The sequence below is a fragment of the Phyllostomus hastatus genome, unplaced genomic scaffold (genome assembly GCF_019186645.2).
Source record: "Phyllostomus hastatus isolate PE091 unplaced genomic scaffold, TTU_PhHast_1.1 phas_scaffold_114, whole genome shotgun sequence".
Lineage (NCBI taxonomy): Eukaryota > Metazoa > Chordata > Mammalia > Chiroptera > Phyllostomidae > Phyllostomus > Phyllostomus hastatus.
This window is the reverse complement of record NW_025334006.1, coordinates 12,563,705-12,580,019: the sequence shown is the minus strand read 5'-3', so window position 1 is coordinate 12,580,019 and position 16,315 is coordinate 12,563,705.

Genomic DNA, 16,315 nt, shown 5'->3' with positions numbered 1-16,315 from the left:
GGAAATGTATAAAACAAATTACAGAAATCTTTACACTTTATAGGATATTGGATCTGGTGTTTCATCAGTAAAACAGGCTAAGAAAATTGCAATCCCATAATCATCAACTTCTTTCTTGTTTGCTGAATGGAATATCTAAACCCAGAGGAGCTGTAGAAGTTCTAAATTGAATCTTAGGCCAAGATCTGAGTCAGGAGTTTTCAGGCCAAATACTACATGATTTGCTGCCAGCATCATTGCATAAGATGAAATGTAATTTCTGGAAATACCTGAGAGCAGATACTGAGTGGAGACATGTCATTCTTTTGAATCCACTGGTGGATGAGAAAAGTCCCTTTAGCGGCATGTGGGGCCTTTTTAACAACCACCAAGGCCTATGTAATAGCTTCTTAGACAAGATAGTTTTCTGTTTCTGATGAGCTGAGGAACACAACCTATTTTTTCAAAAGGTATGAAATTATATGAAAAGATTGGCATTTCTGGATAGATAAAATGTAGTGTGAAGAGAATCAGAGGTCTATTCTCCTCTACATGTATATTATCTCAAAGAAGAAGGAAAGAATTATGTGTGTTGTAGAGTCCCCTGATCAGATCACATCCCCATCTAAGACTAGGGAATGCGACCATGGCTGAGCTAAAGGCCTTCTGTTTGGGAGTGATCACCAAGGTGGCCTTGATATTATGAGCAAGGAAAAGTAATAACAAGAACCAGGAAGGAAGCATTAGGAAGACTGAGGAAAAGTCAATTTAGTGTCTATTTTATCCTGCTAGATTATAACCCCTGTGAGGGTCATGGTCTCGTCTGTCCTTATAATTATTATATCCCAAAGCTTGAAGTCTGAAATAATAAGTATTGGTTAAAGATGAATGATAATTATATATGAAAATCATATATTTCCAGAGCAACAGTAAAAGATAAAAAGAGTCACTAAGAGATTTATTTTACCTTTATAACTAGCCTTATTGTTTATAATTTAAAAAATACATGTGGAATATAAAATGGAAAGCAATGAATTAACAAACAAACAGACAAAACTCACAGACACCAACAACAGTATGGTGGTCACCACAAAAAAAAGGGAGATGGTGGGCAGATAGAAGAGGGTAAAGGGGGTCAAATATATGGTGACAGAGGAGACGTGACTTTGAGTGGTGAGCACATAATGCAATGTACAGATAATGTTTTATAGAACTGTACAGCTCAAGTTCATATAATCTTATTAACCAATGTCATTCCAATAAATTTACTACAATTAAAAAAGAAAGCCTAAATTAAGTATACTAATAGTTAATAACATACATATTTTTATCCTTAATTAAACTATATATATTTCTTTATTCTTTATACATACTCTGTAAAACTTAAAGGAACTGCAATCCAATATAATCTTCTGCAATAATGGGCATATTTTATGTTTGCCCTATTGAACATTTCAAATGTACCTAGTGAGACTGGGAAACTGATTTTAAATTTTTATTTAATTATAATTTAAATCTTAATAGTCACATGCGAGTAGCAGATACATATTAAAAAGCCCAAATAAATAGCACAGATATATGCCTCTTTAAAGAGCAAAGGACAGAAGTCAAAATCTATGGGGACAATAGCAAAGAAGCAAAGGAAAATATTCCCTTATACTCTGAGAAAGAACTTTGAGGCTTCTGATTGAAATGGCTTTGTGGCCCCCTCACTGGGGCTAGTTCCTCTTTATCTGTAGTACCTTAGGGTGGTAGGTGAATAAATCGCTTATTTGCAGCTGTTATTGTAACAAGCACTAGATTTTCATAGAAATCCATCATGGGTTCTTCATATAATAACTAATAATTTTATTTAAGTATATATTGGGCTATTCAAATATCTATATTTAAATTATTGGCTGTGTATTATTTTTCTCACATTATGGGCCAGCTCCTTCTCCATGTACTGCTCGGTTCCCTCATTTTGGGGGGCAAATGTGTGAATAGAGCACCGTCTCCACTTCTGCATATATATTTAAACCCCACCAACATACCATTGATTGGGGACAGTTGTAGCTCTGCATTGCAGCTTATTAAAATTCAGTATGATGGAATGTCTGCTCATGTAAAAATGTAGAAGTAATATCCATCTACAGATCTGAATGCCATGCTCAATTAAATGCCAAGCACGGCCCCAACACATCTGCTGGGTGCATGTTCTGGTCGCAGCCTAACAGTCAACTGTGCAGCGACAAGTAAATGCACAGCATGTCCTGTTAAGATAATTCTGTATTTTTGAAGGTCTTAGAAGTTATAAATCTGAGCCTTTGTGCTTGGACCTTTATTTTTATCATGGAAACTGAGCAGCTCTTTGGCATTTTTAATGCTCTAACTTGAATAAAATGGCATTATTGTTCTTTCAATCTGCTTTATCAGTCTAATTTGAGAGTACAAACATGAGCCATTAAAAATCTATCTAACTTCTCTCTGATGGCTGATGTGGTTCTGTGGATTGAGTGCCAGCCTGTGAACCCAAAGGTCATTGGTTCAATCCTCAGTTAGGGCACATGGCTGGGTTGTAGGCCAGGTCCCCAGTAGTGGGTGGGCGAGAGACAGCTAATTAATGTATCTCCTGCACATTGATGTTTCTCTCCCTGCTTTTCTCTCACCCTTTACCTCTCTCTAAAAGTAAATAAATAAAATCTTAAAACCAATTTTAAAAACTGTAACTTCTTAGTCTTATGAATCCATGGTATAGAAACCAAACAAAGACAATCAATCATATGACATTTTCTATCATCTTAAAGCCTGGACCTACACTTTCATGTATATCTAAAGAATCTCTTCTCTCTTGGCAAACTACCTAATGTGTAAACGTTGTACCTTTAAATTTGTAAACCAGATTTATTACAGTTAAATATAACATTAAAATAAAAACTACACTTATTTTAAAAATTACTTTTATATCTAGGAATTCAATTTGTAGTGGGTACAAATTTGCCCTTCCAACCTAGGATATAAAAATGACACCTCTTATTTCTTTAAATTTTCATTTAATCTCCTTTATATATCCAAACCCATGATATGGGAGGAAATTCCATTTTAATTATTACCAGGTTGCTGTCCTCTGTAATGTCAGACAAGCATCCTGAAAGAAATGTCACCACTGATACATTCAGGGGCCATATGGCTCCTTTAAAGGGAGGCAGTTATGTATGTCATCTTTTGTAGATGAATCTTGGATAGTATTGGCCCACTCGTGGTTGGAGTTAACACTCAAGCTGGCTGACTATAAAGATAGACCCCTATCACTATGTATGAGTCACTGTGCAGGGGCTGACCCCCAAGGCAGAATTGTTCCCAGTAGGGCCTGGTGCCTGCTCAGCAGTCTTAAGAAAGAACAAAGTTGGAGAAATCATGCTACCTAATATCAAACTATACTACAAGGCCACAGTAATCAAAATACTATGTTACTGGCATAAAAACAAGCATATAGATCAATGGAATAGAATAGAAAGCTCTGGAATAAACTCACACTTTCCTTAATGGTCAATTAATATTTGACAAAAGAAGCAAGAACATACAATTGGGTAAACACAGTCTATTCAATAAAAGTGTTGATAATATTGGACAGATACATGCAAAACAAATGAAACTAGACCACCTCCTTAAAGGACACACATGAATAAAGCCAAAATGGATTAAAAACCAAATATAAGTCACAAAACCATAAAATCCTAGAAAAAAATAGAGTAAAATCTCAGATATCTCTTGCAGCAATATTTTTTTTATTTATCTCCTTCTTAAAGGGAAACAGAAGGGAAATAAACTAATGGGACTACATCAAACTAAAAAGCTTTTGCATAGCAAAGGAAACCAACAAAATTAAAAGATAACCCACTGGATGGGAGAACGTATTTGTCAATGATACATCTGATAAGGATTGATATCCAAAATGTATAAAGAACTTATGCAACTCAACACCAAGAAAGCAGTCAATCCAATTAAAAAAATGTGCAAAGGGCCTGAACAGACACTTCTCCAATGAGGACATGCAGAGGGCCCATAGACATAGGAAAAGATGCTCAATGTCACTAATCATCCGACTAATGCAAATTAAAACCACAATGAGATATCACCTTACACCTGTCAGAATGGCTATCATCAATAAGTCAACAGACAAGTGCTGATGAGGATGTGGAGAAAAGGGAACCCTGGTGCACCGTTGGTGGGAATGCAGATTGGTGCTGCCACTTTGGAAAGCAGTGTGGAGTTTCATCAAAATATTAAAAATGAGACTGCCCTATGACCCAGCACTTCTGGGAATATACCTGAAGAAACCTGAAACACTAACTTGAAAGAATGTATACTCTCCTGTGTTCACTGCATCATTACTTACAAGCACCAAGATTTGGGAACAGCCCAAGTGTACATCAGTAGATGAGTGGATAAAAAAGCTGTGGTATATTATACAATGGAATACCACTCAAGCATAAAAAGGCAGTAAATTTTACCTTTTGTGACAGCATGGATAGACTGGAAAGTAGTATGTTAAGTGAAATAAGCCAGTCAGTGACATTTCACTTAAATAAGGTCTGTCTGGATTAAGTCCAGCCACTGTTACTATAATGAGAATGGTTTGCATGACATCAATGTAACCTGGCAGCCAAGGAGAGTAGACTGGAATGTGCATGTGTGAACAATGACAGCTTCACTGTACTAGTCAGTGGGGCAGTAGATGTGATTGAGTGTGCGGGGGCTCTGCCCTCAGGGGCCCCCTATCTGCCATGGATGAGAATAAGTCTACCAAGACATGATCTGCTTGGGAAGGAAAGGTAGCCGATCTCTCAAAGGAAAGGGGTCAGGAGCCTGTTCCTCAATGGGCTTTTATTGGGTTCGATTTGCACAGGAATACAGGTAAAGTTCATCAATCATTGTCAGGCAGTAATGATCAAACAATAGATAGCATTCAAAGAAATATGAGGGCTTATTCTGAGTCAGGGTCAGATAGCTAAAGGGCCATAAAACTTTGGGGAAACAAACTCATTCTATGCTTAGACCCTTATAATTTAAATTGAGGATATTAGCAAAGTAGATTTCACAGGATTTTATGCATTCTTTCTTAGGCCTGATTGCCCTGGGGAACCTACCCTTTCCAGCACAGGGCCGTACCCACCTCCAGCATTGTTTTAAGCTTAAGGCATTGTTTAGGCTTAAGTCAGGCAAGGGAAATAAGGCAGCCAGGAGATTAGGATACATCTCACTGACAGAATGAGGACTCAGGCTATGTCAAAGCCGAGGGGCTAGGGTCCATAACCCTCTTTTTTTATAGCCCCGCAAGTCCTTCCCTGAGGGCCCCTTCATGACTGTGCCTGTCTTAGGTTGTCCCTCCCTTGAGGAATCTTACTTGTCATTGGCTAACCAATCATCTTCCCAGGGTCAAGGAGGGTGAAGTAAAAGGGAGCAGAGGCAGTGCCCCTGCCAGGGAGATAAGCTTTGTCTTCTTAGTGGCTTAAGGTCCCAAGGTGTCTTTACGCAGCCTTAGCCATGGGGGGTTACAGCTTCTGAAACCAGGCAGGGTGGTTCCCAACAACTGAGTGGGCATATGTACTGTGTGGTTATTGCATTTAAAATGACCGAGCAAGTACAGCAATGAATCTGCATCAAATTTTGGATTAAGCTTGAACATTCCTCCATGGAAATTATTCAGATGATTAAGAAAGCCACAGCTATGGCAAACTGGTGATTGACAACTTTATCACGACAATGCACCTGCTCATGAATCACATTTAGTGCAAAGATTTTTGGCAAAACATCAAATCACCCAGGTGACTCAGCCCTCCTAACAATCTAGATTTGGTGCCCCACCACTTCTGGATTTTCCCCAAACTGAAATCCCTTTGAAAGGGAAGAGATTTCAGACTCTCTGTGAGATTCAGGAAAATACAGTGGGGCAGCTAATGGCCATTGGGAGAACTGTGTGAGGTTCTAACATGCCTGCTTTGAAAAGGACTGAGGTGTCATTGTCTAATCTACAATGTTTCTTGTATCTTGTATCTTCTTCAATAAGTGTCTCTATTTTTCATATTACATGGCTGGATACCTTCTGAACAGACCTCCTATCTGTAATCTAAATAACAAAGTAAACTAACAAAATAGAAACAGATTCATAGATACAGAGAACAGACTGACAGATATTAGAGGGGAGGAGTGTGGGGGTCTGTGTGAAAAATGTGAAGGGGTTAAACAAAAGACAACAACAACAACAAAAACCAATCACAGACAACAGTATGGTGATTGCCAGAGGGAAGGGGGGTGGGATAGGGAAAAGAGGGCAAAGGGAGGATAAATGGTGGTGCAAAGAGACTTGATGGGGTGAGCACACAATGCTGTATGCAGAGGACATGTTATATAGTTATACATTTGAAACCTATATGGTTTCATTAACCAAAATCACTCCAATAATTTTTTTAAAAAGGAAGGGCAGTCCACTGCCAGGCCCTGAAATCTTCTGAGATTAGGACTGTCCTCTTTGGGTGTCATGCCACTTTTCCTCCAACCAAAAGCACTCAGGAGAAAGCACATAAGTACTTGTGGAACACACCAAATCCTTCTCCTTCTATAGTCTTGGGCTAAGTTTCTCAAATGCTCATAGAAATTTGGCACCCGCTGTTATCATCTTATTTTTAGGATGTGGCAGTTTCCAGGGATGATGCAATGGAACATTCAGAGGATTCTGCCTCCCAAAATCAAGTATAAAGCTTGATATTATTTATTTTACTTTAATCATTTTTCAAGTACAGTTTTCTCCCTTTTACTCCCAATCCAGCCCACCCACCCAACCCTCCCCACTTCCTTCCCATTGATATTATTTTTGATAACAATTGATTTATGGCTCTTGGAATTTACCAAATATAAGCAACAAATTGAGAAAAAACTATGCAGGAAAACCTTCTCAACATTGGGTAAAAACAGTGGGAATCTATAGCATCCTTGTCCCGGCTTCTCTCAACAACCCCTCTCCCCACTTCTAGCCCCAAGTCAGGAAGCACCGTTCTGCTACCAGGAAAGGTCAGCCCACAAAAGTCAGTTGCTTCACTCTGAGGGGACAGCCCTGATTTGAGCAAAGGCACAAATGTTATGCACTGTAATGTTTGTCAGTAAAAACAGCAAAATTGGTGGGAAATTAACAGGGAAAACTGACAACACTTCTAACCTGAGAATGCAGTTATCTTTAAAATGAGCAACAAACTGACTAACCAGCCAGAATTTTCACCAGCAAATACTGGGTATGAGAAGAGATGTGGAAAGGCTAGATCAACTCCACATGCCTGTGCTAACAGGGAGGCTGCTACACATACAGTTAGGCAATAACAAGACTTTAAAATGCCCCTACCTAACACCATCTACAAAAATATGATAAAAATGTATCTTAGATCAAATGTAAGAGCTAGAACTATATTATTTCTAATAGCAAATGTAGGAGAATATGTGACGTTGGATTAAAGAAAGATTTCTTAGATATGAAACCAAAAACTAATCCATAGGAAGAAAACTAGAGTGGACTTCATTGCAATGATCTTAAATAGTGTCAACAAGATAAATAAATACATAAATAAATAAACAAGTAGATACATAAATAAAATGGTAGAAAAAAACTTTGCTCTTCAAGAAATACAATATAAGCTACAGACTGGAAGAAAATAATTTCAAGTCATCTGTCTGATTAAGGAAATGTATTCAAAACATACAAAAATTCTACAAATAAATAAGAACATGACATGCAAACCAATTTAAAAATGGGAAAAATAATATATTACACATTTAAACTAAGGAGATATACAAATGGTAAATAAATACATTCCAAGTTGATCAACATAATTAGCCAGTATTAATTTGTCATTTTGCCCAAAATGTCATTAGTGGAATGAACATGAGATACTACTAGACATTCACTGGAATAGTTATCCATCAAAAGCCTGATGATAACAGGTTTTGGAAATAATATAGAGACAATCAAACCTTTATAAAATTCTGCTAGGAATGTAAAAAAGTACAGTTGCTTTGGAAAATATGTTGGTAATTTATTAAAAAGTTAAGTATACACTTAATTTTATTCTCAAGTAATGAGAAGTCAAGACAAATGTCTGTACAAAATACTCTATGCAAAGTGTCATAGCATCATTATTTAAAATAGCTAATGTCTGGAAATAACCCAAAGATACATCAATTAGTGACTGGCTAAACAAAATTTATTATATCTATACAATGAAATTCGATTGTGCAATAAAGAGAGCAAATGACTGGTAACTGTTACAACAGGAATGAACCTTAAAAACATTATGCTAACTGAAAAAGCCAGGCATAAAAGACTATATATGGTATGTACCCATTTACATAAAATTCCTGGCAAAGGTGAATCCAGAGAGATCAAAGTAGATTATGGGTTGCCTGAAGTTGAGGCAGGAACAAAAACTGACTGAAAATGACCACATGACGTCTGGCTAAGATAGAGGCAGAGGGAGATATATTTTGCTTCTTCACAACCAAAAGAAGGACAATGACAAATTTAAAAACAAAAATCAACCAGAACTACCAGAAAATCAAACTGTATGGAAGTCTGACAACCAAAGAGTTAAAGAAGAAACAGTCATCCAGACCGCAGGAGGGGTGGAGACAGGTAGCCTGAGTGGAGAGAACTCACAACAAGGCGACAGACCAGTGACCTGGGAGGTGAGGCAGCAGCTGCCTGACTGACCAGGTGGTCCCACATTTATGTGCAGATTCACCAGCAGGAACAACTGGGAAGCAGGACAGACTGTGCAACCCAGCGTTCCAGCTCAGGAAAAGAAACACTCAAAACCTCCGGCTGTAAAAACCTGTGGGGGTTGCAGTGGCAAGAGAAACTCCCAGTCTCATGGGAGAGTTCACTGGAGAGATCCACAGGGTCCTAGAATGTACACAAACCCACCCATCTGGGAATCAGCACCAGAAGGGCCCAATTTGCTTGTGGGTAGCAGGGGAAGTGACTGAAAACTGGGTGAGAGCCGAGCAAGCTGCACCGTTTCCTCTCAGACCCCTCCACCACATATAGCACCACAATGCAGTGATATGGGTTGCCCCACCCTGGCAAATACCTAAGGCTCTGCTCCTTACAATGTAACAGGTGCACCAGGTGGGACAAAAAAATATGGCTGAAATGAAAGAACAGATCAAAACTCCAGAAAAAGAACTAAGCAATGAGGAGATAGTCGATCTACCAGAGTCAGAGTTCAAAACACTGGTAATCAGGATGCTTACAGAAATGATTGAGTCCAGAAGCAAAATAGAGGAAGAAGTGAAGGCTATAAAGTAAAATAAAGGAAAGTATACACAGAAGGAAACTGGGACTCAAATCAATGACTTGAAACAGAAGGAAGAAATGAACATTCAACCAGAACGGAATGAAGAAACAAAAATTTTAAAAAATGAGGAGAGGTTTGGGAACTTCCAGGAAAACTTTAAACGTTCCAACACCCAAATTATAGGAGTACTGGAAGAAGAAGAGAAAGAGCAAGAAATTGAAAATGTATTTGAAAAAATAATGAAGGAAAACTTCCCCAGTCTGGTGATGGAAATAGACCTCTGGGAAGGCCAAGAAGCTCAGAGAGTCCCAAAGAAATTGGACCCAAGGAGGAACACACCAAGACACATCAAAATGAAATTACCTGATTAAAGATTAGGAGAGAATCTTAAAGGCTTCAAGAGAAAAGGAGACAGTTACCTATAAAGGAGTTCCCATAAGACTATCAGCTGATTTCTCAAAAGAAACCTTACAGGCAAGAAGGGGTGGGAAGAAGTATTCCAAGTCATGAAAGGCAAGGACCTACATCCAAGATTGCTCTATACAACAAAGCTGTCATTTAGAATGGAAGGGCAGATAAAGTGCTTCCCAGATAAGGTAAAGTTAAGAGTTCATCACCAAGCCCTTATTATATGAAATGTTAAAGGGACTTATCTAAGAAAAAGAAGATCAAAGCTATGAACATTAAAATAACAAACTTACAACTATCAACAACTGAACCTAAAAAACAAAAATAAACTGTAGGGTAAATTGAGGCGATCTGGCTTCCTTACCTAGGTGTCTGGGTAACTAAGAGAAGCAGTGTTCCCATAACTTTGAATGGGCCTGATAAGTAATTTTCTCAAAGGCTTGAGACTAGGTGCAAGAAACTGTTCCCATAACATGAAGGGGGCTTACATGCACAGAACATACTATTTTATATATTTTTTTTGCTTTTTGCCAGCTTTGCTTGTTTTAGTATTTAAAAGGGGCTAGGAGCTTCCTGCTGTGTGCCATGACATGTGCCATAACATGTGCCACACAGAGGGGATAGGTGACATGCAGAGCTTACAGACCATGCAGGGAGGCACACAGCTTGCAGTGTGTGTGGCTTGCCCACCCATGTGTAAAGGCAGGTCAAGCATCCCCATGGAAGAAGATGGCCCTGTGTATTTTCTTCCATCTCCCCAAATCTAGAGTGGACCTGCCAGGCCTTGGCAGGCTGTAACACGCAAACTAAGGAAACAGCTAGAACAAGAACAGAAATGGAGATCACATGGAGGGTTATCAGCAGGGAGGGGGAGGGGGAGAATAGGGGAAATGTACAGGGAATAAGAAGCATAAATAGTAGGCACAAAATAGGGGGAGTTAAGAATAGTATAGGAAATGGAGAAGCCAAAGAACTTATATGTACAATCCATGGACATGGACTAAGGGATGGGGGGATGCTGGTGGGAGAGGGATGCAGGGCAGATGAGAATAAAGGGGAAAAATGGGAAAACTGTAACAGCATAATCAATAAAATGTACTAAACAAAGAAAATAAACACAAAAGGACTTCTTGAATGATGGAATGGTCTACAACTATATGGCAGCAATAGTTACACTTATAAATTTCCTTATCAGTATTGAATTATACACTTAAAATGAATGCATTTTATATTATCTGAGTTATAGTTTTAAAATCTGATTTTAAGAAACTAATATTCACTTCTCAATGGTTCTTTAGGAAAGCAATACTTGAACCTATTAATGAGGTCTCTGATACTAAGACTAGTTAGAATATCCTGACTTTTTCATTTAATGTTACTTATAACAAGTAAAAATAAGCCTGGCTTGTGCTATTAAACACAAATTTAGGAAAAATAATTATAATATTTTTCTGTGTATGTTTATAAACCTATTAACATTTATCTGTACTTTAGTGATGTATTTATGAAACATGGATACATGTTTGCTTTTGAAAAAAGAGGTAAATCATTTGGACAAGCTTCCAAAATAGATTTTCTATGTCTGATTTGACTGACACTTAAAATTAGGTTTTTGTTTTCAATGGATTAAATCAGCAATACAATCTGCACATTTTAAGTCATAAAATGTGACAAATTTGTTAACATAAATTACATGTTTATTTTTTAAATAAAACAAATCCATCTAGTATTTTCCTAGAATTTTTCAAGTTGAGAATATATGAATTGGTCTTGATTATCTAATTACAGCAACATCAAATTATTAAGTTGCCTTTCAGAGCTTTTGGTTACAATGAGATCATCTCACTTGTGCTTACAAATGATGTCCTCTTGCCTATCCTGCAAATTCCTTCCCTGCTTCTCCCTGGGATGGCCACAAAGGTCCCTGGTAATGATGCTGTATAACATGCCCACCTGAATTAAGCTCCTTGACCTGGAACAATGCTGCTGTTCCACACAATTCCTAAAATTAACCCTGAGTTGCTATTATGATGTAAAAAATATACTACTGATCTGTTTTTGATCAATAGTTGGGATGAAATAAGGGAACAATCTTCAATACACATTTTTTTTACCCTGTTTGTAGGTGTCAATGTAGGGCTTCCTTGTTGTTTTATTTTTATCAGATGGTCACAGTTAAGATAGTCAACCCCAGGTTTCAAAGATAGCATGTTGCTCAATATCACTCCTCTCCTTTATTAGTCATTTTTTCTTAATAATAAACTACCCATAGTCTCAGAGACTTGCAACTTTAAAGATTTCCATAGCAGCATTATTTATAATAGCCAAGATCTGGAAATGGCCCAAATGCCTGTCAGTAGATGATTGGATAAAAAAGCTGTGGTACATATACACAATGGAATACTACACAGCTGGAAAAGAAGGAACTCACCTTTTGCAACATAATGGATGGATCCAGAGAATATTATGCTAAGCAAAATAAGCTAGTCAGAGAAAGACAAATACCCTATGATCTCACTCATATGTAGAATCTAAAACAACAGAATAAATAAACTGATGAACAAAATAAAACCAGAAGCATGGATACATGGAACAGACTAATGAATCTCAAAGGGGAGAGGTGTTAGGGGACTGGAAGAGATTAGCCAAAGAACATATATGTATATATGTATAGCCCATGGACAGAGACACAATGTGGTGAAGGCCAGGGTAGGTGTAGGGGGCTGGGTGGAGGGGGCAAAGGGAGGGATGGAGGACATCTGTAATAGTGTCAACAATAAAACAAATGTTTATTTTTCTTGCTTGTGTACCACAGGTCAGGTGAGGTGACTCTGCTTCAGGCTTTTGGTTTTTTCAGGTCTGCTTCATGTGTCTTCATGATTACGGGTCTAGTGATTACTGAGGAACGTGCTTCTAATTGATGAGCGTAAAGGAGAAAGAGGGAAAACAAAACCAGAAAAACATTTTTAAATATCTTTTTGCAATCCTATACACTGGTCAAATCCAACCCAATGGGATGGACATGTATATTCCATCCAGATGGGAGATACTGCAAATTCCCATGGCTGAAAAGTGTGAATGCACTACAAGGAGTAATCATTGAAATAGCAGTCTGATCTATCACAAATCATTTCAAGGAGAATCTATTATCTCAGAACCAAGTGTGTATATCTTGATCTTTCTCCTTCTTTTTCTTAGAAGAATTTATACCTATAAAAATACTCCCCTGCCAGCCCCATTCCCACCAGTTAGCTTTTGCTGCTTTATGTTGTATACATAGACACAGAAATCTTCATACCATGAAGCAATAAACATTTATTTCCTGTGCACAGTTTGCACTTGGCCAGGACAAGTTCTGCTTCAGGACTTGTAGGAGTCCCACTCCTACTCCAAGTAGGAGTGTGGGACAGTTAGAGTAGCTCTCTTTATACATGTTTTTCTTGAATCTAAAGGGAGGGGCAATCTATCTATCCTCAATACATTTTTCTCGTGGCAAAGGCAGCCGCACAGGAAACCAGGCACACTGCACAAGCACTATTAGCCTCTGCCTGTGTGACACCTGCTAACATTTCATCGGTGAAAACATCCTATAGGCAAACCTAGAGTGAAGGCAAGGAAAAGTATATCCCATGCCCCATGAAGCCACGGTCATCCATCTTAGTCACAATCATTTTCCTTCAACACACCCACCTTTGATTTAATGTGCTATAATTTTACTTAAAAACACTGAAATTTTGCCCTAGCTGGTGTGGCACAGTGGACTGAGTTCTGGCCTGCAAATCAAAGGGTCTCGGGTATGATTCCCAGTCTAGGGCATATGCCTTTGTTGTGGGCCTGGTCCCCAGTAGGGCGCGTATGAGAGGCAACCACACATTGATGCTGCTCTACCTCTCTTCCTCCCTTCCCCTCTCTCTAAAAATAAATAAATAAAATCTTTAAAAACACTGACATTTCTAGACTTTTTACATTATCTCTTAATTTCCCTTCAACTGGCCAGTTCTTTTCTATGCTCATCTTCCTTTTGTTGTGCTTGTCATGGCAGCCAGCTCATGCTTTCAAATGTCTGCATTGAAACTTCTTGCCCAATGCAGCAAGTTCATTAGGTATATTATCAGTGTGTGGATTTACCAGATGTTTTGCCACTAAAGAATACAGGTTATACAAAATTAAAACAGACTCATAAACATAGAGAGCAGACTGGTGGTTGCCAGAGGGGAGGAAGGTTGGGGGACTGGATGAAAGAGGAGAAGAGACTAAGAAATACAGATTGGTAGTTACAAAATAGTTACGGGGATATAAAGTATAGCTTAGGGAATGTAGTCAAAAATATTGCAATGATTAGGTATGGTGCCAAGCGAGTACTGGAATTATCGGGTGAAACACTTTGTAAAGTATATATAATTATCTAACCACTATGCCGTACACCTGAAACCAAAGTGAAAGTAAACTGTAATTGAAAAAAAATTTTAAATCTTCTTTAAAAATATATAGGTTATAATATTGGCAGTCCCTTGTAATATAGCTTTCTTGCCAAAACTCAATATACATATTTTAGTTTTGGGGTTTTTTTCTGTTATGATACCAACCCTATACACACACAAACTTATGTAGATCCAGGAACACAGAAGCCACTCTATATATTCTGATTAAAACAAAGCTTGACACAGAACTGAGTAAAAAGAGCATGGAGTTAAGAGAGACTGCAGCTCAAGGTCAGAGGATTTGACACTAAAGCAGCTGGGAGGTCGTTTTCACAGGCTTTCTAGGCAATCACTGCAAATCTCTGTCTATATGCAAGTCCAGCTGCAATCCCCTCCAGAGAACAATGGTTCCTGATTTTCATCTGCTCTCCAAATCTTACTCAAACTCTTCTTTTGAGCAAAGAAACCAGAAAAATAAGGAGGACTTTAAGGAAACATAGTAAGTCTTAAAACATGGTAAAGCTGAATTGACAGCAGAAAATCCAATACAGTCATGTTTTCACAAATAGACAGTTGTGGATTTGCAGTGTTTTAAGAGTTGAGTTTCTCACTCTGAGATCCCTACACACCCTGAATTGAATCAAAGTGCTTACACATGTGCACCCAGGATTAGGACATCAACCTGGAGCTAAATGGATTACAAAAGAAATATGGGTCATATATATATGTAAAATTGCACATATAAATATATATAATTATATATATAATTGCATATTTATATGTATATTTATATATAAAATTGCATATATATATATGCAATTTTAAAAACTTGAGTAGAGTTTAACTGAAGCCATAACATAAGTTGCTTAATATATGAACCCAGTCTTCAATAACAGTTAAAAAAATCAAATATATCACCACCAGTATACTGAAAATATCTTTGTATGGGTTTATTTCCTACTCTCTCTTTGGCTCATTCATTTAATTTTATTCTTACTTTTTTCATGTTCTGTCTTTATTAATAAGTACACACATATATGCAATACTTAAATTAAGAACCAGTGTAAAAAATCTATTACTTTTATTTGGGACAAGTATACTATTAGTCAATATAAAGCACATTTACTTGTAAAAGGCTGGAGATAGTTCCTGATGAGGAAAGTTTGATGGTGAAATTCATACAGAAAAATGTGGGTTTTTTTCAGGGTTAATATTTATAGTTTTGAAAATCATTACTGGCAGAGTAGGAAAAAAGAGTAAAAATGAAAAATTAGAGACTTAGTGAGCATTTTCTATATTTCACACTTCTTAGTGACAAAGAAATATGATTATAAATACTAAGTGTTGATGTGCAGCATGAGATTATAGAAGAGTTTCAAACTAAAAATTAGGATATGTGAATTTTTTCCACTAAATATGTGTTTTGACCCATTAATTAACATCTTCAACACTTGTTCTGCTAAATTACAAAAAAAATAAGATTAAATTACCATTTATGCAATTGTCAATCTGTAACTCTATGATTATGAAATGCTGGAAATATTTTATTTATTTTCTTTTTCTGTTTTAAAGAGTTATTCTTAGAAAGAGGGAAAGGGAGGGAGAAAGAGAGGAAGAGAAACATTAATGCATGAGAGAAACTTCAATTGGTTTCCCCTCACACACCCCCCGTGACTGGGGACAAGCCTGCAGTCCAGCCATATGCCCTGGTAATCAAACCTTTTCACTTCATGGGATGATGCCCAACCAACAGAGCCACACCAGTCAGTGCTTTTACTTGTTTTTAAGTGGATTAATTAGGGTGATGTTGATTAATAAAATTATGTATGTTTCAAATATACAATTCTATAATACATTTGTTTATTGCATTGTGTCAAGTCTCCTGTCATCATATATTTGACCTTCTTTATCCTTTTCTACTTCCCTGCCCCCTCCTTTCCCTCTGGTAACCACTGTACTGCTGTCTGTGTTGAATTTTTGTATGTCTTGTTTGGTGCTTTCAATTTTGTATCCCACATATGAGTGAAATCATGGTCCTTTGCTTTTTTCCATTGGACTTATTTTGCTTAGCATGATAGTCTCAAGATTAATTCATGTTTGTCACAAATGGCAGTATTTCATCTTTGTCCATTATATATATGGGACACATCTTCTTTATCTAACCATTTATCTAAGGACATTTAT